Genomic DNA, 25855 nt, shown 5'->3' with positions numbered 1-25855 from the left:
CACCCCACATTTTCTTTCTCCACTCATCCATCGATGGGCACATAGGTTGCTTCCGTATGTTGACTATTGTGAACAATGCTGCAATGAACATGGGAGAACAGATCATCTCAAGATCTTGATTTTATTTCCTTTGGATATATAACCTCTAGTGGGCTTGCTGGGTTGAATTGTAGTTCTATTTTTGATTTTTTAAGGAACCTCTACACCGTTTCTCATAATGGTTGTACCAGTCTTTCTTTTTCTGATATTGAGCCACTTTTTACCGTTAGGTAAAATTCTAGCTTTCATCAGTGAGTTTATGTTCATTAGAAGTATGGAATGATAATTTGCTTGATAGTGCCTATTTTTAATTAACTAATTTGAGGACCACTGTTATAAATGATTTGAGGGGCTCCTGGGTGGCTCAGTCGGTGAAGCATCCAACTTTGGCTCAGGTCATGATCTCATGGTTCATGACTTTGAGGCCTGCGTCGGTCTCTGCTGACGACTTGGAGCCTGGAGCCTGCTTTGGATTCTGTGTCTCTCTCTCTCTCTGCCCTTGTCCCGCTCATGCTCTCTCTCTCTCTCTCTCAAAAATAAACATCGAAAAAAATTTTTTAAGTTAAAAAAATGATTTGAAAATATTATTGGACAATATTTTGTTTTTGTTTAATGTTGTTTTAAATTTATTTTTGAGAAGGAGAGAAAGAGAGTGCATGCGAGTGGGGTAAGGGCAGAGAGAGAAAGGATACAGAGGATCCGAAGCAGGCTCCACTGTGAGAGGACAGCCGGTTGTGGGGTTCCAACTCATGAACTGTGAGCTCATGACGTGAGCCAAAGATGGATGCTTAACTGACTGAGCCACCCAGGCACCACTTGGGTAATGTTTTTTGAATTATATTTTTAAAATATTAAAATGTATCTTTGTCATCAATACAAATTTTCTTTTTGAGGAACTTAATGCAATATAACTTTCTTTAAGCAGCACTTTAGAATCTTTTCACATGATATTAATCTCTGGTTTATAATATTTCTGACCATTATTTATGCAAGTATTTTTCTAGTTTATGAAAAAAAATATTAATTCTTTTTAATGAAACGGCAATATGATTTCAATTTTATAATTTTTTTCTTGTGTATACTAATAAACTTAATACTTAGTACTAAAGATTCTGGGGGGAAATTAATAGAGTCAGAAATATACTCATGTGAAATCTTATTTAATTGTTCCCTTGAAAATGTGGCATAGATTGTGTGTTCCAAAGGTTTTATTTGAATCAAGTATTTCTTTTGATTTTACAATTTGCTTGACTTTTCTAAATTTTGTTATGATATTAGCCTTGCATTATTTTCTCTCTTATTGTGTTAGCGTTTTTGGAAATAAATTATCTTAAGAATTCCCATACCTCATTACTGAGAAACTGTACATTATAAACCATGGCTCTACCCCTTTCAAGCTATGTAACCTTGGGCAAGTTACATTGCATTATCTGTAAAATGGAGACAGGACAGTGGTGGTGGTGATAATTAGAATACCTACCTACATGGTCATTATAAAGGTTAAACAAGATAAGGCATGGCAGCCCAAAGCACAATGCCTGGCTCACAAATGTTTCCTAATATTTTAATCTAGTCAGTCACTAAACCCAAATGATTCTAAATATCATTCAAGTTTATGCCCTACTCTTGGTTCTCACAGCCTTTGCCTTAGGTACTTTTCATGTGTCACCTGAACTGTTAACAATACCCTCTTTATCTCCCTACTTCTAATCTCTTTACCCTTCAATTCACACAAGAGTGATCTTTGTAGAACACAGTCTGATTATTTCACTTCTCTCATGAAAATCTTTTGATGACTCTCCATCACATAGAACAAAGTTTCCCAAATTTTATTCACTCCCTTACTTCTTCCCAAGTGTTGCAAATGGTTTCTTTATCTGGACTGTTTTCCCCATCTTTCTCCTAAAGAACTTATTCCTCATAATTTATCTTATTTTATCTGCAAGAAGGATGTTGCCGTGGAGATTTTACTTCAAACCCTTAATTTTTACTTAAAAAAATTCTTGTTTACCTGTAATTTACACACATGAAATGCACAGATCTCAAGCGTCCAATTTAATAAGTGTTGACAATTCTATACATCCATGTAACTACCAACCAAATCAAGATTTAGAACATTTCCAGAACTCTTGAAAGTTCTCTGATGACACTTTCCAGTAAATAAAATATCCTCCTCTTCCCTTCCCAACAAAAATGTTCTGACAAAAAAAAATTTTTAGGGTCACCGAACCATAATTCTTCTCATTGATATTAAAAGTGCTTTGCATGATTACAACTTGCATGATCATTTTTATGGTCCCATATTACCGTGCAAAGTTAGGATGATCTGTATTTTTAAGTATTTCATTTTACTTCTTTTTTGGCATTGTAGCTGTATCTGTGTATGTGTCTGTGTATGTGTGCATGTACCTGTATGTGTTAATGGATACTCTAAAGCAGAAGTCAGCAAACTACAGCACGTGGGCCAAATCCAAATGGCCTGTTTTTATAAATAACACTTCATTAGAATCCAACCCTAATTCATTTATGTATTGTCTATGTCTGTTTTTGTGCTACAAAGGCAGAGTTAGTTGCTACAAAGACCATTTTGCCCACAAAGCCTAAAATATTTATTATTTGGTCCTTTACCAAAAAAAATTATCCAAACATTGGTCTAAAGCATTGGTCCTTAAATTCTAGTGTATATCAGAATCACAGAGAGATTATTGTGCCACATCCCCAGCGTTTTTAATTCAGTTAGGTCTATGGTGGAACCAAGAGAATCTGATTTCTAACAAGATCCCAGGTGATCCTGATGCTGTTGGTCTGCCAACCACACTTTGGGAACCACTATTTGAGAGATTACCTTATATAATTTTAATGTATTACAGTCTACCTCCTGTTATACTACCTCATTTCCACCCTTTGTACTCTTGTTGTCACGTATTTTGTTTCTTTATATGCTCTTAACTCTACTGTCCGTTATTATTTTTGCTTTGAACAGGCCATAACTTTTTTTTGTAAATTAATGCACAGTAAAATGGACTTTTATGGTGTACAGTTCCTACAGCTTTTAACTTATGTATGGACTCTTGTCACTGCTACCACAATAACTTCCTCTGTTAAAGGACCTAGTAGAAAAGAAGAGCATCAAAGTATAAAAAAAAAGAATCAAAAAGAAATGCTAGAAATAAAAAATACCAAAATGGAAAAACTCATTTGATAGATTAGATGTAAGGGTCATGCTATTGAGTGAAGGTAACTTCCGTACCAGGTTGTAAAATTTTCACGTTTTCTATCTTTTTCTTGATTCAGTGAACCAGCACTATTAACATCTACCTACATGTAGTGATTTCCAATTTGTTATTTATTGCTGCTAATGTGTATCTTGAATGATTTCTTAAGTGTATTGTCTGAACACTTTATTTAAACTTCCCAGTTGGAAAAAATTTCAACTTTCACTTTTTTTTTTTTTTTTTTTTTTGAGAGAGAGCACAAGTGGGAGAGGGGCAGAGAGAGAGGGAAACACAGAACCCAAAGCAGGGTCTGAGCTGTCAGCACAGAGCCCAATGTGGGGCTCGAACCCATGAACCATGAGATCATGACCTAAGCCAGAGTTGGACACATAACCAATTGAGCCACCCAATTTTTTTTTTTTTTTTTTTTTTTTTTTACTCTCACACTTTCTCAGAGCAGGCATATAAGCCATCTTATTTTTCATGTCTGTTTCTATGGACCCTATTATCTAATCATTTTCTAGATAATAGATTATACAAGCATCCTTTTTCAATTTTTTATTAAGATTTTATTTTTAAGTAATGTCTACACCCAACATGGGGGCTCGAACTCACAGCCCCAAGATCAAGAGTTAAATGCTCCACAGACTGAGCCAGCCAGGTGCCCTTCAATTTTTAAATTAGTAACTTTTTATAGTCTTCTTTTGATAAATTTGTTTACTAGTGTATGACCCCCTGGTTCTTTTAGGGAACTTCAGTGAGAAAAGCTTATAGTTTCTTAGATACTTGGTAGCCATTGTGCCTCCACCCCCATCATCTTATTAAATTCTGAAAGCTATAAGGACAATGGAAAGACAGCCTACAGGTGGGTTCAGTAGCTCTGAAATCTTCCATTCTGATTATAATAAAGGATCAGGCTGATAGAAAAGAGATCAAGTTTCTTTCAGCTCCCAGGTCCAGGTTAATAAGCAGTAGAGTTCAATAAGCATCCATCCATTTGACCCCCACAGCCCCAGATGCCTTCTGTAGTACTTCTTATCTTTCTGTTTATCCTACCTTAATATAGGCTAAAAATTGGTTTTCAATTTTTAATGTAAAATTCTTTTTATTGTCATTTACACTGTTATCTTGCCTCTACCTATTTGCCTAAGTATCTCTCTTTCCTGTTTTTCTTTGATGAGCTGTGTCATAAAATACTGTGAGGGCTGTGTTTACTTTGTGTTGCATTTATCGAGAAGTACAAAAAAAGGTTGTTCCTTACTTTCCAGGTGTTCCATAACTGTCTTTGATGTGTATAAAACATCCTGTGACAATCATTCCTGCTAAGTTTGTATTGCAAATACATTTTAAATGAATTTTACCAGCATCCAGCACACCATTTTGCTGGTATACATCGCACAATATGACATTCAAGATTTATTCCTTAAATTCCAGAATAATGCTCAAAGGAATCTATTATCTGGTGATCATTCCACTTGTCCTGGGAAGAAGGCAGAGTGAGATATTATTATCTCATTTTCCAGATGAGGAAGTGGAGGCATAGAGATGATTAAATAGGACAGCACATGTAAAAGTATCTGAGACAGAGCCTGGTATATATGTAGTTGTGTGTGTGTGTATACATATACATACAGACACACACATACATCTTTTGCAATGAGGTGAAGGGCATATTTTCCCCTCTTTACAATAATATATTTACTTACCATCAAAAAGCAAATTGGTGGCAGGTCTGAAATTAAAGCTACTTAACTTCTAGTCTAGTCTTTCTAGTAAGCTCTATTCAGATGACACAGATGATATTTCCATATCTGGCTAATAGCTTTCCATAATCAGGACAAACTAACATCTATTACTGTAGTTCATTTTTAGAAATATAATCCAGAAAAAGAAGATGTGGTATATATACACAATGGAATATTACTTAGCAATAAAAAAGAATGAAATCTTACGATTTGCAACAATGTGGATGAACTAGAGTGTATTATGCTAAGCGAAATAAGACACATTTGTCAGAGAAAGACATATCCTATGGTTTTACTCATATGTGGAATTTAAGAAACAAAACAGATGAACATAGGGGAAGGGAAGCAAAACTAAGATGAAAACAGAGAGGCAGACAAACCATAGAGACTCTTATGTACAGAGAACAAACTGAAAGCTGCTGGCGGGGTGTTGGGTGGGGGATGGGCTGAATGAGTGATGGGCATTAAGGAGGGCACTTGGGATGAGCACTGGGCGTTACATGTAAGTGATGAATCACTAAATTCTACACCTAAAATCATTATTACACTTTATGTTAACTAACTTGGATTTAAGTTTTAAAAATCTTTTTTTTTAAATGTTTATTTATTTTTGAGAGAGACAGAGACAGAATGCGAGTGCATTGGGGGCAGAGAGAGAGAGAGAGACACAGAATCTGAAGCAGGCTCCAGGCTCTAAGCTGTCAGCACAGAGCCCAAAGTGGGGCTCGAACTCACAAGCTGTGAGATCATGACCTGAGCCGAAGTCGGACGCTCAACCGACTGAACCACCCAGGCACCCCTAAAAATCTTTAAAAATGCATCTATACAAATCTATCTAGAGATATAATCCATAGATATCATAGGCACACTTCCTTAAACTTTCTTCTTTATACATTTTTTTAAATTTTTTTTTTTAACATTTATTTATTGCTGAGAGACAGAGACAGAGCATGAGCAGGGGAGGGGCAGAGAGGGAGGGAGACACAGAATCTGAAGCAGGCTCCAGGCTCCGAGCTGTCAGCACAGAACCCCATGCGGGGGTCAAACCCACGAACTGCAAGATCATGACCTGAGCCAAAGTTGGACGCTTAACCGACTAAGCCACCCAGGCGCCCTGTTCTTTATACATTTCTACTGGCATTACATATCGACTTCTTGAGATCTCCTTCCTTGAACAGAGAGAGCCTTGGGCCAAATTTTGGTTTAGGTGAAGTTTGGCTTTGTTTTCCTTCTACCTTCTTTTCTGGTTCTTCTATTTCTTATGTGACAACTCATATTCCATGAAAATCAGTTCATGGGCAGCAACAGCAGGCAGAGGAATATAATTAGGACAGGGAACCATGAGTCAGAAACTAGAAATGCCACAGAAAAGCATCTCCAGCAATTAGGAACTGGGAGGAGTGAGGGCAATCTGAATGAAGTAAAGGGTTAACAATTTGGAGTTTGACAGGCAGTGAGGAAGCAGGGCAGAGCAGAGTACATGCTTTGCACCTTCAATCACCCATTATTTCTTTTACTATGGTGAATACCAATCTAATATGACATTGACTTAGAATCTTACTAGTAGTAATAATTCCAACAGTTGGCTGGCTGACCAGTCATTTGGAGTGAAGTGTGATCACAGTTCTTTGGCAGAGGGTTTTCTTTATTCTGGTTGTTGAAATAGACGCAATTATATTAACTCACACTAAAGAGGGAGAAACTGATCGTTAATTTATTGCACCTCTCAAAAATAGTATGTTTTGAGGAAAGAACCAAAGCAACAACTTCTTCAAGTATATTCTATGGCATACTGACTCCTGCGGTTTAGCTGAATGCTCCAGAGGAAAACAAGGATTCTGTGGTCAAAAACTTAGGGAAATGTTACATGACATTCTTACTAGAAACATCAACATATTAAAGATCCTGAGAAGCCTTGTAGTAAATATATAAACTCATTCAATTTTATTTACTTTTGTGGTTAGTGCTTTTAGTGTCCTGTTCAAGAAATCTTTGCATACCCCAAGACTGCAAAGATATTTTCCATTGTTTTTTTCTATCTTTCTGGTTCTGGGTTTTATGTTTAGATCTATAATCAATGTCTATTTAATTTTTGTGTATGGAAAGATAAAGACATGACAGTTCTTTTCTTTCTATCCCATAGGAAAATCCATTTGGTCCAGCAACATGTTTAAAAAGACTCCCTTTGTCATTGAACTGATGTGCCACCTTGATCAAATATCAATTGACCTTATATGTGTAGGTCTATTTCTGGACATTCTATTCTGCCCCCTTGATATATTCATCTATTCTTAGAGCAATAATTGTTAACAGTATAACAATATATAACAATAATAACAGTTGATAGCTTTTTTAATTTTTTAAATGTTTATTTTAGAGAGACAGAGCACAAACAGGGGAGGGCCAGAGAGAGAGGGAGACACAGAATGGAAGCAAGCTCCACGCTCTGAGCTGTCAGTACAGAACCCGAAGTGGGACTCGAACCCACGAACTGTAAGATCATGCATGACCTAAGCCAAAGTCAGCTGCTCAACCGACTGAGCCACCCAGGAGTCCCAATAGTTGATAGCTTTATAGTTAAGTCTTAAAAGCACATATTATAAATCATCCAACTTGTTCTTTTTCAAGATTTTAGTTATTCAATATCCACTACATTACCAGATAAATTTTAGAATCAGCTTGACAATTTCTTCAAAAACACCTGCTGGAATTTTGATAGGAATTGCACTGGCTCTATAAATGTATTTAAGGAGAACTGGCATCTTAACAATTTTGAGTTTTATAATCCATGATCATGTTTTTTTGTTTGTTTTGTTTTTTTTTTGTTTGTTTTTTAAGATTGTTGATTGGTTGATTTTATAGTAGGCTCCATGCCCAATGTGGGGCTTGAACTCAGGACCCTGAGAGTAAGAGTTGCATGTTCTACCAACTAAGCCAGCCCGGTGCCCCAGTGGTATTTTTATTGAGCTTTTTAATTGTCGTCTTTCATTTTTCTCAGTAATGTTTTGCATTTTTCAGTATAAAGGTCCTTGTGCTCTTTTTAAAGATTCATTGCTATGTATTTGATATTTTTAATGGTGATATTTTCATCTATTTTCTAATTGTTTTATGTGTCCTAATTATTTCCAATATAAGTTTTTATATTGACTAACTGGTGACCTTGCAAAATTCATTAATTAGTTCAAATAGCTTTTTATAGATTCTACAGGGGTTTCTGTATACACAATCATATGATATGTAAATAATGACACTTTTGCTTCCTTTCTGGACTTTGGCCTTTTATTTCTTTTTCTTGCCTTATCATACTGGTTCTATATTAAGCACCTAATATACATCATCTCATTTAATCTTTACAACAATTCATTGTTATTACTATTTACGTAAGGCAAGAAAACTGAGACTCAGAAATGTTCAGTAACTTGCCCACTCAAGATTGCACAACTATTAACAGATCTAGAATTCAACCCCAGGCACTTTTACTCCAAACATGTACCAGTGACCCCTAGCTTATGAGTTTGGAAAACTGAGAGGCACAAAAGCCAAAAAAAATGTTATCAAATTAATAATGGGAAAAAATCCCATCAAAGGCAAAGGATATGAACAATTCACAGAAAAAAGAGCAGGTTTCTTTTAAATATGAAAAGATGCTCAACCCCGCTCATAAGGAGAGATACACACATTAAAACAATGCTAAAATGATGCAGCCTCTATGGACAGAAGTATGTAATTACTGAAAAATTGAAAAATATAACTACCATGTGATTCAACAATCTCACTTCTGGGTATATATCCAAAAAAACCGAAAGCAGGATGACCTCAAAATGTTATCTGCACACCCATATTCATAGCAGCATTATTCACAACAGCCAAGAAGCAGAAACAATCCAAGTGTCCATCAATGGACAAATGGATAAACAAACTGTGGTATACAATGGAATGTTATTCAACCTTAAAAGGGAAGGAAATCCTGTGATTTGCTATAACACAGGTGAAACTTGAGGACTTTACACAAAGTGAAATAAGCCAATCACAAAAAGACAAAAACGGTGTGATTCCACTCATATGAGGTATGTAAAGTAATCAAACTCATAGAGATAGAAAGTAGAGTGGTGGTTGCCAGGGGCTGGAGGGAGGGGGAAATGGGGAGTTGTTATTTAGTGGGTATAGAGTTTCAGTTTGGCAAGGTGAAAAAGTTCTGGAGATCTGTTTCACAACAATGTTAATATACTTATTACTGTGGAACTGAGCACTTAAAAATGGTTAAGATGGTAAATTTTATATTCTGTGTTTCTCATCACAATTTAAATTTAAAAATTATTTTTAAAAACTTTAACAAATTTTATTATGAATTCTAAAAAAAGCTATGCTGAACCATTTTTTAACCTATCAGATGGGCAAAAATCCAAAAGTCTGATAACACTCTCTTAGTTGGCAAGGATATGAGAAACAGTATTTTTTACTCACTGCTGGTAGAGTACAAATTGGTACAAACCCTGGGAAAGGCGACTAAGCAATATTTATGGCACCTTTTGTTACAGCTATTATACTGTGATAAATTTAATCTTGGAGATATATTGTATGCATGTATGAAATGATATATGCATGGGTTATGCACTTCAGCATTATTTACAATGGGAAGATACTGGAAACAACCAAAATGCCCATCACTAAGTGACTAGTTGGATAAATTACAATACATCCATACAATGGAATACTATACAGCTATTTAAAAGTGAAGACATTAAAAAAAAATAAAAATAAATAAAAGTGAAGACATTCAACATATATTACAAATTAAAAAATTAATAACAGTATGTGTAACAGTATTTGTAAAAAGGACAAAAGAATCTGTGTATAGTTTTATATTTCCCGGCATGTACATCAAGAAACTCTGGAAGGATACATCGAATAGTAATAATAATAGCAGTTTGGGGCCCTGAATGGAAACTGAACGGATAGAGGACTGGTAAGGAAGGAAGACTTTTCAATGCAGTTTTCTGTAAATTTTGGTTTGGGAGTCATGTGAATATATCACCTATTCAAAAAATTAACTAAAAAATTTCTATGCTTAAAAATAAATTTTAATGGCACTGACATTAATATATTCATAAAATGAGTATTTACGAAGTGTCTACTATATGTCAAGTAGGTACTATCTTGGACACTGGCGATATAGCACTGAACAAGACAAGCTTCTTATATTCTAGTGGGAAAGAATGTATATGTTGATTTTATTTAAAAAAATATACACACACATATAATTCTGAATATTATATATATTCATGTATATATTCATTCATATATAGCATGTACATTTGACTATATGTCGTATGTGTGTATACATATATATTTTTTCGATAAAATGAATTAAATAGTGCTAGGTAGTGGGGCGCCTGGGTGGCTCAGTCGGTTAAGTGTCGGACTTCAACTCAGGTCACGATCTCGCGGTCCGTGAGTTCGAGCCCCACGTCGGGCTCTGGGTTGATGGCTCAGAGGCTGGAGCCTGTGTCCGATTCTGTGTCTCCCTCTCTCTCTGACCCTCCCCCGTTCATGCTCTGTCTCTCTCTGTCTCAAAAATAAATAAACGTTAAAAAAAAAATTAAAAAAACAATAGTGCTAGGTAACTATTTTTTTTTTAACTTTTTAAAATTTATTTTGGGGGGCGCCTGGGTGGCGCAGTCGGTGGGGCGTCTGACTTCAGCCAGGTCACGATCTCGCGGTCCGGGAGTTCGAGCCCCGCGTCGGGCTCTGGGCTGATGGCTCAGAGCCTGGACCCTGTTTCCGATTCTGTGTCTCCCTCTCTCTCTGCCCCTCCCCCGTTCATGCTCTGTCTCTCTCTGTCGCAGAAATGAATAAACGTTGAAAAAAAAATTTAAAAAAATAAAATAAAATTTATCTTGGAGACAGGGAGAGACAGAGCATGAACAGGGGAGGGTCAGAGAGAGGGAGACACAGAATTTGAAACAGGCTCCAGGCTCCGAGCTGTCAGCACAGAGCCCGACGCGGGGCTCGAACTCACGGACCACGAGATCATGACCTGAGCGAAGTCGGACGCTTAACCGACTGAGCCACTCAGGCGCCCCCGGCTATTGTTAAAAGTCAATTAAGGTAAAGGAAAAAAGGGCAATGTGGCAGAAGTTGGGCGGTAGTGCCTCGGAAGAGGAGGTATTTGAGTAGAGCTCTGAATGAAAGGAAGGAAGAAACAATACAGGGAAGAGCTTTCCAGGCAGCAAAGACCCTGAGGCATGAACAAGTTTGCTGTGTTCCAGAAGCCGTAAAAACACTTACTTAGCTCGAGCAAACTGTGTGAGGGGAACAATGGTAGATAATGATGTTAAACAGATGGTCAGAAGGTAGATCATGTGGGCTTTGTAGGGCAGGAGCAAGGGTTTCGATGTTAGAGGCTCTTACAGAAGGTTTTTAAAAATATCTGAAAGGAGCCCAGAAGGCTAGGAAGAAGGTAGAGTAGGAGGACCCTGAGCTCACCTTGTCCCATGGATGCAACCAGATAACACTCACATCAGTGTAAGTAACCCAGAAAATGACCCGAAGACTGGCAGAACAAACTCTACAACTAAATGTAAAGAAGAGGCCACATCAAAGAGGATAGGAAGGTCAGAGATGCAGTGGGAAAGCTAAATGGACCCACAGGACTGTCTGCCGGAGGGAGGGACGAGCGAACTCAGAGAAGGGAAGAAATAGATGTCATAGTGTCCCGGTGTCATAACCTGGAAGCCCACAAGGGGAAGATGAATCCCCATAACATTTGGCTTTGAAAACTAGAGGGGCTGGATTTTGCGAGTACTTACAACCAGTGGGACTTAAAGCCTGGAATTTTAAAAATCAGTGAGCTCAGTTCTGGGGGAGCTTTGGAGAGTGATAGGAAACTGCGCTCTTACCCTTAGAGAGACAGCACAATAAACAGCTCAGGAAGATACAACATGGAAGCAGTAGTTTGAAAATGCCTGGGGCATATGGGAAGGAGAGGTATTTACTCATCTTAGAGCCTGTCCTGGAGAGTTAGGGATTATAGGGAGACTCCTGCAGGAACAAAGGAGCTGGCAAGTGCTATTTCCCTCACCTGCCCCCCAGCATAAATACACAATCACCTGCACAGCACCAACATTCCCTACCTAGCTTGCTTACACCAAGCCCTGGCCCCCTTTAGCCAAGCTTGCCTCAGTCCAGGTGCTGCAGGTCCCCTCCCCAAGACACCTAAGCAAACCTTGCAAACACCATGTCTTCTGACCCATGTACTTTATGGAGCCTCAATCCTGACAGCAGGAGCAGTGGATCCCCTTTCATAGAGGCCCTGCACACACTTGTTAAAACTGCATGCACCAGGTCCATGTATTTTATGGATTAGCCCAGCCAGTCCTGTTCCCAGCAGCAGAGGCACGTCCCTTCTTCCCATGTCCAAATCTTGCAGACACTACAGCCTTGCCCCGAAGCATGTTGCAGATCTACCCTCTCCAATAGACTTTCTTTTTTTTAATGTTTTATTTATTCTTGAGAGAGAGACAGAGAGAGAGACAGAGACAGAGAGAGACAGAGAGAGAGAGAGACAGAGCAGAGCATGAGTGAGGGAGGGTCAAAGAGAGAGAGGGACACAGAATCTGAAGCAGACTTCAGGCTCTGAGCTGTCAACACAGAGCACAACATGGGGCTCGAACTCACTAGCTGTGAGATCATGACTTGAGCCGAAGTTGGATGCTCAACCGACTGAGCCACCCAGGCGCCCCTAGCCCCTCCAACAGACTATCAGTTAGAGTCCATTCAAACCAGGGCCACAAGCCTGGCAGTGTGCAAGCAGCCCCGACAGGGGCCAGCACCAATCCAAAGAGATTCCTGCCCTGGGGACAGGGAAAGATACACACACAAATCAGACTATGGCCCCACAAATGTGCTGGGGCAGACAGCTGGTCTGATTGCAGGCCTCCTCCAACAACAAAAACTTCTTAGGAGACAAACAGGGAAAGCGCCCTAGAGTTTGGTGCTACTACATCTCTGGCAAATGCCTGGTCTGACTAAACTCAAGCCAAAGGCAGCCCCAGATTGGCTCGCTAACAACATAGGTACCAAACCCTGCCCACAACAGGCAAAGAGAGCCATTGGAGATGACTGGACTGAGGGAAAAAGCAGCTCAGTCACAACAGCCAAAAAGTAGCATACAACACACATACGAGACACCCCTGCAGTGCCAGGTTCTAGAGAGGACACTGTATTGTAGAGCACTACAGGATCTCTTCTTCATAAGGCCAATGCTTTCAAGGTCAGGAGACATAGCTGACTTTTCTAACACAGAGAAACAGACATAGAGAGTTAGACAAAATGAGAAAAGAGAGGAATATGTCCCAAATGAAAGAACAGGATAAAATCACAGCATGAGAACGAAATGAAATGGAGATAGGTAATATGCTGGTAAAAAATTTCAAGTAACAGTCACAAAGATACTCATTGGACTTGAGAAAAAAGTGGAGGACATCAATGAGACTGTTAACAAACAGATAAAAAAGAACCAGAGATGAAGAAAATAATAAATGAAAATAAAAATCTAGTAGATGGAATAAATAGCAGACTAGAGGAAGCAGAAGAATGAATCATCAATCTGGAGGAAAGAGTAACGAAAAAGCTGAGCAGGTGACAGAACAAAATTATGCAAAATGAGAATAGACTTAGGGAACTCAGTGACTCCATCAAGCATAATAACATTCATATTATAGGGATCCTAGAAGAAGAAAGAGAAAAGGGGGCAGAAAATTTATCTGAAGAAAAAATAGCTGAAAACATCCCAAATCAAGGGAAGGAAACAGAAATTCAGATCCAAAAGGCACAGAGATCCCCCAACAAAATCAACCCAAACAGGTCCAAACCAAGACATATAGTAATTAAAATGGCAAAAAAGTAGTGATAAAGAGAGAATTTTAAAAGAAGCAAGAGAAAAAGAAGACCCCTGCATACAAGGGAAACCTTGTAAGGCTGTTAGCAGAAATTCTGCAGGCCAGAAAGGAGTGGCATGATATATTTAATGTGCTGAAAGGAAAAAAATCTGTAGCCAAGAACACTCTATCCAGCAAGACTATCATTCAGAATAGAAGGAGAAATAGAGTTTCCCAAACAAAAATTAAAGAAATTCATGACCATTTAACCAGCCCTACAAGAAATGTATGCTTTGAGTGGAAAGGAAAGACCATAAATATGAGTAAGAAAAGTAGGAAGCACAAAAGCAGTAAAGTATATCTGTATTAATCAGTCACAGGACTCACACACACACAAAAGGATGTAATGTATGACACTATATACCTAAAACGTTGAGAGGAGGAGGAATAAAGAATGGGTTCAGACTTAAGCAACCATCAACTTAATATTGACTTCTATATGCAAAAGATGTTTTATATACAGACCTAATGGTAACCACAAATCAAAAACCAGTAATAGATATGCAAAGAATAAAGAGCAATGAATCCAAGTATATCACTAAAGAAAGTCAACTTATCATGAGAGAAGAGAGCAAGAGAAGGTACAGAAAAGAATATGCTGCCTATAAGAGACTCATTTCAGACCTATAGACACATGCAGATTGAAAGCGAGGTCATGGAGAAACAGTTATCATGCAAACTTATGAGAAAAGAAAGCCAGGGTAGCAATGCTAAAAGTAAACAAAATAGACTAAACAAAGACTGTAACAAGAGACAGAGAAGAACACTATATAATCATGAAAGGGGACAATCCAACAAGAAGACATAACAATTGTAAATATTTATGCACCCAACATGGAAGATCCTATATACATAAAACAGTTAGTAACAAATGTAAAGGAACTTATCAATAGTAATACAATAATAGTAGGGGATTCTAACACTCCACTTACAACATCAGACAGATCATCCAAACAGAAATCAATAAGGAAACAGTGGCTTTGAATGATACATTGAATCAGATGGCTCTAACAGACATATTCAGAACCTTCCATCCTAAAAAAGCAGAATACACATTCTTTTCAAGTGCACACAGAACATTCTCCAGAATAGATCATATATTAGGCCACAAAACAAGACTCAACAAATGCACAAAGATTCAAGTCATAACACGCATTTTTCGGACCACAACACTATTAAACTAGAAATCAACCACAAGAAAAAAATCTCAAAGACCGCAAATACATACAGATTAAATTACATGGAGACAAATGAAAATGAAAATACAATGGTCTAAAACAAAAGTGGTTTTGTTTTTATTTTAATTAACAAAAGTGGTTCTAAGAGGGTAGTTTATAACAATACAGGCCTACCTCACGAAGCAAGAAAACAACTCAACCTAACCTTACACCTAAAGGACCTAGAAAAGAACAACAAACAAAACTCAAAACCAGCACCAGCTGAAAGAAGGAAACAATAAAGATTAGACCAGAAATAAATGATACAGAAATGAAAAAACAGAAACAATAGAACAGATCAATGAAACCAGGAACTGGTTCTTTGAAAAAAATCAACAAAATTGATAAACCTCTAGCCAGATTCATAAAAAGAGAGAGGGAGGACTCAAGTAAACAAAATCAGAAAGAGGGGAAATAACAACCAATACCACAAAAACACAAACAATTGTAGGAGAATATTATGAAAAATTATATGACAACAAATTGGACAATCTAGAAGAACTGGATGAATTCCTAGAAACACGTAAACTACCAAAAATGAAGAAGAAATAGAAAATTTTAACAAACCAATTACCAGTAATGAAATTGAATCAATAATCAAAAAACTCACAACAAACAAAAGTCCAGGACCAGATGGCTACACAGCTGAATTCTACCAAACACTTAAAGAAGAGCTAATACCTATTCTTCCCAAACTTTTCCAAAAAATAGAAGAGGAAGGAAAGCTTCCAAATTCATTCTATGAGGCCAACATTACCCTGACACGGAAACCAGATTAAGACATCACCAAATAAGAGAACTACAGGCCAATATCTCTGATGAACATAGATCAAAAACCTTCAACAAAATATTAGCAATCTGAACCCAACAATACACTAAAAAAAAATCATTCACCATGATCAAGTGGGATTTATTCCTGGGATGCAAGACTGGTTCAATATTCACAAATCAATCAACATGATACATCACATCAACAAGAGAAAGGATAAGAACCATATGATAATTTCAATAGATTCAGAAGCATTTGACAAACTACAACACCCATTCATGATAAAAACCTTCAATGAAGATTAGAGGGAACATACCTCAACATATTAACGGCCTCATATGAAAAACCCACAGCTAACATCATACTTGATGGGGAAAAACTGAGAGCTTTTCCCCTAAGTTCAATAACAAGACAAGGATGTCCACTCTCATCACTTTTATTCATCATAGTACTGGAAATCCTAGCCATAGCAATCAGATAAGAAAAAGCTGGTAAGGAAAAAGTAAAACTTTTGCTATTTGCAGATGATATGATACTTTATGTAGAAAATCTGAGATACTCCACCAAACAACTACTAGAATTGATAAATGAATTCAGTAAGGTCTCAGGATATAAAAATCAATGTACAGAAATCCATTGCATTTTTAAAGTTTATTTATTTTAAGAGAGCAAGAGAGCAAGCATGGGTGTCAGAGATACAGAGAGGGAGAGAGAGTACCCTAAGTTCATATTCACGAACCATGAGATCATCACCTGCACTGAAATCAAGAGTCTGATGCTGAACTTACTGAGCCACCCAGGTGCCCCTAATCCACTGCATTTCTATATACTAATAATGAAGCAGCAGAAAGAGAAATTTTAAAAACTACCCCATTTCAACTGCACCAAAAATAATACCTAGGAATAAACTTAACCAACGAGGTGAAAGACCTGTACTCTGAAAACTATAAAACATGGATGAAAGAAATAGAAGATGACACAAAGAAATATAAAGACATTTCATGCTCATTAATTGGAAGATCAAATATTGTTAAAATGTCCATACTACCCCAAGTAATCTACATACTTAATGCAATCCCTATCAAAATACCACCAGCATTTTTCACAGAACTAGAACAAACAATCCTAAAATTTGTATGGAACCACAAAGACTCTGAGTAGCCAAAGCAATCTTGAAAAACAAAACAAAACTGGAGATATTACAATTTCAGACTTTAAGTTATATTACAAAGCTGTAGTAATCAAAACGGTATGGCACTGGCACAAAAATAGACACATAGATCAATAGAACAGAATAAAAGGCCTAGAAATAAACCTATATTATATGGTCAATTAGTCTTCAACAAAGCAGGAAAGAATATCTAATGGGAAAAAGTCGCTTCAACAAATGGTGTTGGAAAAACTGGACAGGTACATACAAAATAATGAAACTGGACCACTTTTTTACACCATACACAAAAATAAACTCAAAGTGGATCAAAGACCTAAATGTGAGGCCTAAAACCATAAAAATCCTAAAGAGAGCCAAGGCAGTAATTTTTCTGACATTGGCCATAACAACAAAGCAGAATACACATTCTTTTCAAGTGTATACAGAACATTCTCCAGAACAGATCACATATTAGGCCACAAAACAAGTCTCAAAAAATGCAAAAGGATTGAAGTCATAATATGCATTTTTCAGACCACAGATATGTCTCCTGAAGAAAGATAAACAAAAGCAAAAATAAACTATTGGGACATCAAAATAAAAAGCTTCTGTACAGCAAAGGAAATAATCAACAAAACTAAAAGACAACTTACTGAATGGGAGAAGATATTTGCAAATGACATATCCAATTAAAGGTCAGTATCCAAAATATATGAAGGACTTATACAAGTCAACACCAAAAAAAAAAAAAAAAAAAAAATTCAATTAAAATATGGGCAGAAGACACGAACAGGTATTTCTCCAAAGAAGACATACAGATGGCCAACAGACATAAAAAGATGCTCAACATCACTCATCATCAGGGAAATGCAAATCAAAAGCCCAATGAGATATCACCTCGCACCTGTCAGAATGGCTAAAATAAAAAACTCAAGAAACAACAAGTACTGGTGAGGATGTAGAGAAAAAGGAACCCTCGTGCATTGTGGGTGGCAATACAAACTGGTGTAGCTACAGTGTAAGACAGTATGGAGGCTCCTCATTAAAAATAGAGCTACCTTGGGGCGCCTGGGTGGCTCAGTCAGTTAAGTGTCTGACTCTTGATCTCAGCTCAGGTCATGATCTCAAGGTTTGTGAGTTCAAGCCCTGCATGAGGCTCTGTGCTTACATCGCAGAGCCTGCTTGATATTCTGTCTCTCCTTCTCTCTGCCCCTCCCTTGCTGTGCTCTCTGTCTCTCTCCAAATAAATTAACTAAAAAGTTTTTAATTAAAAAAAAAATAGAGCTACCACATGCTCCAGCAATTGCACTACTGGGTATTTACACAAAGAATACAAAAACACTAATTCAAAGGGTTACATGCATTCCTATGTTTATTGCAGCATAATTTACAACAGTCAAATTATAGAAGCAGCCCAAGTGTCCATTAATAGATGAATAAAGATGTGGTGTGTGTGTGTGTGTATGGATGGATCTAGAAAGTATAATGCTAAGTGAAATAAGCCAGTCAGAAAGAGAAATACCATATGATTTCACACGTATGTGGAATGTAAGAAACAAAACAGGACCTCCTGGTTGGCTCATTTGGTTGAGCGTCTGACTCTTGATTTCAGCTCAGGTTCATGATCCCAGGGTCCAGCATGGATCAACCCCCACACTGGGGCTCCAACATCAGGTCTCCAACAGAGCCTGCTTGGGATTCTTTCTCTCTCTCTCTCTCTCTCTCTCTCTCTCTCTCTCCGCCCCCCCTTCTGCCCCTCTCTCCCCTGCTTATGAGCTCTCTCTAAAAAAAAAAAAAAAGAAAGAAATATACAAAGAAAAGGTAGACAAACCAAAAACCAGTCTCTTAACTATGGAGATCAAACAGAGCGGTATGGGGGGGGGGGGGGCGGAGGGATGGGTGAAATAGGTGAAGGAAATTAAGAGTACACTTAGCACGATGAGAACGGAGTAATGTATAGAATTGTTGAATCACTATATTGTACAAGTGAAACTAATATAACACTATACATTAACTACATTGGAATTAAAAAAAAAAAAGAAAACGGGCACCCTTTCTACTCAGCTCCCATGAAGGGAGGGGGGCATGACTTAGCAGACACCTGGGGATGAAGAGAACATCACCATCCTGTGGTTCAGGGTTTGTGTGAGGTCCCAAATCCTTTCCATCCAGGAGCAGTGAACCTAAGTTTCATCTGTGGCCTTGTGTCCTTTCCTAGCACCAAAGAGCCTTCCAACCAGACCTCAGGCTTAGACAGAACCCTAACTATAAAAATGTCAATTAAAATAGGAAAACAAATGAAAAAATATCCAAAATGGTCTTACGATTCAGCTGGTACACCCTTGTATGGCCTTCCAGGTTGTTAAAAGATTGAAAGAGCTTCTTCCCTGGCAATAGAGCCACCTGCCATGCTGGCTCCCTTCCTAGGACCTTTCCACCACTGCCCACCAACAACCAACAACTATAAGTAACCTGGCCCAGGAGAGGCTATTGAGTGGGAGGAATGAATCAGCTCAGGAACCAAGAATCATGGAGATTCAGCAAGCTAAAGGGTGAGTAAAGGTTTCACTTTATTACAGTCCTAGAACCTGCTTAGGACAGTGTGTCTTGGGCTTCTATTCCACCCATGGTCAGTTGGGGCCAATTACCATCATCTGGGCTTCCGCTCAGTCCTGCAGAAATATGAGGCAGTCTAGAGAAAGACTGGATGTCCCTGAGATCTGAGATAAAGACAGAGGAAAGGGGGAACCATGTGTACTTACTTCTACATAAACAATGTGTATCCTCAGCACTCCTTGATTGATTTGAAAGGCTACTGGCTAACAGGTGGCATTTATAACTTTTATATATTAACGACATCAAACTTTGTTTCTATATTAAAAGTCATAAAATTGTCCTGTACCAGGAGTGTTTTTTTTTTAAATACATGTGGCAAAACAGAAAAAGAAAATATCAATTTCTCCAACACCAAATGCAAACTTAACATTCTTAGAGCCGCACTCAATAAAGTCAATGTTTGTGTAACGATGTGTGTAGTTCCTGGAATCTTTATCAACGTTGAACTGCAACAGCTGAAATACAACAATTCCAATTTAATATATGAAATTTTATTGTACTGGGAATTTAGACTGGGAAATTAGTATGCATGTCAAAATCTTAAAACAGATTTCTACAAAGTTGCATGAAATTCCTAAAGCTGCTTGCCATTTCCCTCTAGTTCACCAAGTCCCTCCCCTTTGAAAACACTTCATGCTGTTCTTAAATCTAGGCTCTCAACAGCTTATTACATTGTATTAAGTTCTACTTTATTTTCATTCATTTCATTTCTTTGGATCACAAAACCCCCAGTTTGTCTGAAAGACTATTAAATATTTGCTAACATAAACTTGTAACATGAACCTGAACTAAAGGAAAAGCCGCTGGAAAGAGCACAGGGGAGAAATCTAAGCACTACCTAAGATTATTTCTAGGTATTATTTTCTGGCCGCAAACATCTTCATTCAGCCAAAGACAAGACATTAAAAGCCATCTTATGCAAGCAGGACCCGTTTTAGCAGAACACCTGCTGAAAAATTTCATGGTGCTCCTCTTCATTTTTTAAAATGCTGAAGCTTTCTTTTAACTAAGTGCAGTTACACAAGATTTACACCAGGCAAGACCTTATTTTAATCTAAGATGGAAATTATTCCCACAATCTTTCCACATTGGAATGTATTTTAAAAAAAAATTACTTACACCACACAGCAAAGTGAAATCTGGACAGACAGCATGAAACTACCGGCAGCCACCTATTTCCTCACAGACTAAACTTTGTTCCCTTCCTGGCTGTTTCTGGATCAGGTTCACACTGATACACGTTTACTGTGGCCTTGGAAGCTACCACCCAGTGGAGCGAGGTGGGAGGGTTTGTTAATTTAACTACTGCTTGACCACTATTTAGCAGCAGCTTCTTTAAGGTCGAGTTCAACGTGTTTAAAGAGACAAACGCAAGGAAGATCATAAGGTGAGCCTGAAAAATCTCATAATCTCTGATAGTTGGGCTTTGGTTTCTGAGGACATTTCTTTCCCATATGTTCCTGGGGAAAAACTAATATAGTCGTTCCTCTGAGCTTCAAAAACCGTGTTTTCTTTTAATAAAAGTTTTCTCTTGTCCTTAGAATCTATACATTGTGCAATCATGGCAAAAAAGAGGCCAGAAAGTTGCTTCTCTCCCACCTTCATTCCCTCTCTTTCACTAGTTAGGGGAATAATGCAGAGTTCTTGTTAAACTTAGTTCTTTCTGACATTGAAACCACCTGCTTACCTAAGAGTAAAAGTGGATCCCGAATTCTGTTCTTGGCAAGATAAAATGTTATGCTGCTTCATCTTCTTCCACATCCCCAAGCTTCTTTCTCTTCTGAGCTACTGTATTTCTGTAATTTGTAGCATTAGCTGTTGAAGCAGAAACCATTTATTATGTACTTACTGCACTAATCACTTTATAAACATTATCTCATTCTCTCCTAGGCAACATATTTGGGAATCATCTTCAATTCTTCTTAGTCTGCTTCTCTATCCAATTAGCCCCTTCTCTATCCTGGTGATCTTCTGCAGTTAGAACTGTGGTAGGCAGAATAATGGTCCCCCACAAAGATGTCCATTCTCTTATCACCAGAAGCTGTGAATATGTTACTTTACATGGCACAAGGGACTTTGGCAATGTGGTTAAGGTTAAGGACTTTTAGATGGGGAGATCATGCAGATAGGGCCAATCTGACCACACGAATCCTTTAAAAGCAGTGAGCCTTTCTCAGCTGTGGTCAGTGAGGACTGGACTTCCTTCTGCTGGCTTTTAAGGGGAAGGAAGGGAACCACTAGAAGCTAGAAAAGGCAGGAAAACACATTCTCTTCTAGATCCTCCAGAAAGGGATGCAGCCCTGATGACACCACAGTTTTAGCCTATTGAGATCCGTGTTGGATTTTTTTTTCCCTAATGTTTATTTATTTTGAGAGAGAGAACACGTGTGCAAGTGGGGGAGGGGCAGAGAGAGAGAGAGAGAGAGAGAGAGAGAGGGAGAATCCCAAGCAGACTCCACCTTTCCAGTGCAGAGCCCACCTTGGGGCTAGATCCCATGAACGGTGAGATCATGACCTGAGCCAAAATCAAGAGTCAGGGGGCTAACGAAGCCACCCAGGCACCCCTTTGTGTTGGATTTCTCACCTACAGAACTGTAAGATAATAAATATGCATTGCTTTAGTCCGCTAAGTTTGTGATAATTCATCACGACCGCAATAGAAACATAATACAGGTACTTTAATTTCAAAATTAATTTCCTTTGAAAATATAATACCAAAACTGAATAGTATACTCCAAATGAAGTCTGATAAAGAAAAAACTAATTGTGGAACTACTAAGTTCCTTATTCTGATGCTACACTTGGTGGACTCCTAACTTTTTGTCATACAAACTATATCACACCAGGTGCCTGACTCTACCCTCATTCTTTCTTTCAACTAATTTTGGAGATGAAATGCAGAGCTTTATGTTGAATTGAAATTTCACCTTATTTGTTTTAGCCCATCCTTCCCAACGATTAAGATTATGTTTAATCATGCCTCTGTACTGTCATAGGAAGTACCTTTTTAAGCCTAACTGCATTTACTTAATTCTCATGTATCCATCAAGTTATTAGTAAATAAACATTGACCAATCAAGATCAAAAACAGAGTTCTGAAATGGAGGACAGATTTTTGTTATTAGAGATCTTCAGTTTGACACTGATCATGAAACAAAACTCTTTGGGAGGCACCTGGATGCTCAGTTGGTTAAGCATCCTACCCTTGACTTTAGCTCAGGTTATGATCTCATGGTTGGTGAGATCAAGCCCCACATCAGGCTCTGAGCTAACAGCATGGAGCCTGCTTGGGATTCTCTCTCTCCCTCTCTCTCTGTCTTTCCCCAAAGCACGCTCACTCTCACACAATATATACATAAACATAAAAAAGGAAACTTCTTTGGGTACACAAGTTTGATCAGCTACAAACCACCTACTCTCATACAGCTTACTTTTTTTTTAATTTCTCACACATATCAAGAGAATAAAATGCCTTAATAAATAAAGATGTGTCCACAGCATACTGAAAATGGAGATGTGGTTAGGTTGATATGAGCAGTTTTTGTTTTTTGTTTTTTAATAGTTTGGTGCTGTCTCAATGATTACCATTTTCTTTGTTAAGAGTTTACAAACTATCAGGGTGCCTGGATGGTTCAGTCAGTTAAGTGTCTGACTCTTGATCTTGGTTCAGATCATGATCTCATGGTTTGAGAGATTGAGCCCTGCCTTGGACTCTATGCTGACAAAGCAGTGCCTGCTTGGGTTTCTCTCTCTCCCTCCCTCTCTGCCCGTCCCCAACTGGCACTGTCTTTCTCTTTCTTTCTCAATAATTAAATAAATAAGCAAACAAACTTAAAAAAAAAGTTTACAAACTATCAGTTAATTATTCTTTCTAGAAGTCTACTTGAAATTAAAAGAAAGTTTATCCAATTGAAGGAAGTGACAACTAATTCTGTCTCAAAAGAGGATATGTGAATGGAGAGGGAGATAGGGGAAACACTATGAAAGAAGGCATGGTGGAAGGAATGAGCACAGGGCACCCTTGGGAGAGTATAAAAACCCAACTGGTCAGAGCGATAGTGGTGATTGGAAAGTAGTGTGAAACTGGGGTTGAAACATATGATGTAGTCCTAAAAGGGGGACTAGGACTTCAACTTAACACAGGAGAAAATAGAAAGAAGTAAAAGATTATTTTTTAAAGTTTATTTTTGAGAGAGAAAGAGAGCATGAGCGTGTGTGCCCAAGTAGGGGAGGGGCAGAGAGAGGGAAAGAGAGAATCCTAAGCGGGCTGCATGCTGACAGCATCAGTGGGGAGGGGGTGCTGAATTCCACGGACCTCGAGATCATGACCTGAGCTGAAATCAAAAGCCAGGTGCTCAACCAACTGAGCCACCCAGATGCCCCAAGAATTAAAGGATTTTAAAGCAAGAAAATGAAATAATAACAGTAGTGCTTTAATAGCCTAATTGAAAAATGGGAAAGTATATGAAGAGTTCACAGAAGAAAATGTAAATGGCTCTTAAATATATGTAAAGACACTCCACCTCATTTTTAATAAGAGAAATATAAATTGAAGGTACAATGACATAATTTTAAGCTATATTTTAACCTATCAAATTGGCAAAATTCAAAGTCTCATAAGACACAATTTTGGTGAGGCTATAGGGAAATAATAGAGGATAAAATGGTGGAAACTCTAAAATGCAAATTGGCAATCAAATTATGAATGCGCATTCCCTTTTACCTAGTAGTAACTAAAAACATACACATGTAAAATGATGTATGTTCGTGGATATTCACTACAGAGAGAATTGTTTGCAAAGGTAAAAGGGGTCAGTCAGTAGGGAACTGGCAAATCAAATTACAGTACAGATATCCAATAAGACACTAGAATTAAAAAAAAAAAAAGCAACTTCATGTTATTGATTAAAATAATGAAACTATAACAAATTTTAAAAAAGATACAGACCAGCATATTTAGAATGCAACTATTTGTGTATGTATGAAAGAGTATATGTGTATATGTATATGAGTTATGTACTCAGAGAATCTCTTAGGAAGAATATCCAAGAAACCAGAAACAATGGGTCGTCTTTAAGGAAGAGACAGGATAGTTATAGTTCAGAAGTATGAAGGAAACTTCTATATCCTTTTGTCTGTTTTAAATTCTCACCAAACTTGATATTACCTATTTAAAAATTGATAGGTGTGCTAAATAGCAATGTTGTATTCTGGAATAGAAAAAAGTATAGTAGTGGGGTGCCTGGGTGGCTCAGTCAGTTGAGCAGTCCAACTATTGATTTTGGCTCAGATCAAGATCCCAGGGTCGTGGGATCGAGCCCTGCATCGGGCTCTGTGCTGAGCATGGAGCCTGCTTAAGATTCTCTCTCTCTCTCTCTCTCTCTCTCTCTCTCTCTCTCTTTCTCTCTTTCCCTCTCCCTTTGCCCTCTCCCTTTCTGTTTCCCTCTTTCTCTAAAATAAGAAAAGAAAAAGTACAGTAGGAAAAAGTCTGGTGAAAACTTATAGTCTGGATTTTAGTTGTCATGCACCAATGTTAATTTCTTAATTTTGAAATTAAGCCAAAGCCAAACAAGCCAAAGTTATGAGAGGTGTTAACATCAGGAGAAACTGAGTGAAGGTACCATTTTTGCAACTTTTTATAAACCTAAAATTATCTCAAAAATAAAAAATTTCAGGGGCACCTGGGTGGCGCAGTCGGTTAAGCGTCCGACTTCAGCCAGGTCATGATCTCGCGGTCCGGGAGTTCGAGCCCTGCGTCGGGCTCTGGGCTGATGGCTCAGAGCCTGGAGCCTGCTTCCGATTCTGTGTCTCCCTCTCTCTCTGCCCCTCCCCCGTTCATGCTCTGTCTCTCTCTGTCCCAAAAATAAATAAACATTGAAAAAAAAAAATAAAAAAAAAATAAAAAATAATAAAAAATTTCATAAACCAATAAATAAATATTAAACAGCTATTAGGGCAGTTGCAGGGGCAATGGCTTGGAGAGAAGAGGGATTAGAATCAAAGAGGCCAGATGGGAAACTGGGAGTAATCTTGGCATGAGGTGCATTAGGGTAAAAGTTATGAAAATACAATGAAATGAGCTAATGTGGAGATGAGAATCATTTCAAAAGAAAAAAAATCAACAAAACACTTGCAATAGCAGAAAGCAGAGATAAGATCAGTGAT

At 37.9% G+C, this 25855-nt stretch overlaps 1 protein-coding gene across 7 annotated transcripts in view; it reads right to left on the bottom strand.

Moving 5' to 3' along the window:
* The window catches only part of MAP3K13 (mitogen-activated protein kinase kinase kinase 13), a 175336-nt gene that overhangs the window by 126396 nt on the left and 23085 nt on the right, over positions 1-25855 (bottom strand). For all 7 annotated transcript variants that reach the window (XR_007155484.1, XM_047874198.1, XM_047874196.1 and 4 more), the window contains one exon: positions 21378-21505. The gene's annotated coding sequence lies outside the window, so the exon portion shown is untranslated. The remainder of the gene's footprint in view (positions 1-21377; positions 21506-25855) is intronic.

This window comes from Prionailurus viverrinus, chromosome C2 (genome assembly GCF_022837055.1).
Source record: "Prionailurus viverrinus isolate Anna chromosome C2, UM_Priviv_1.0, whole genome shotgun sequence".
NCBI classification, from domain to species: domain Eukaryota; kingdom Metazoa; phylum Chordata; class Mammalia; order Carnivora; family Felidae; genus Prionailurus; species Prionailurus viverrinus.
This window is presented reverse-complemented; position numbering and strand designations above follow the sequence as displayed.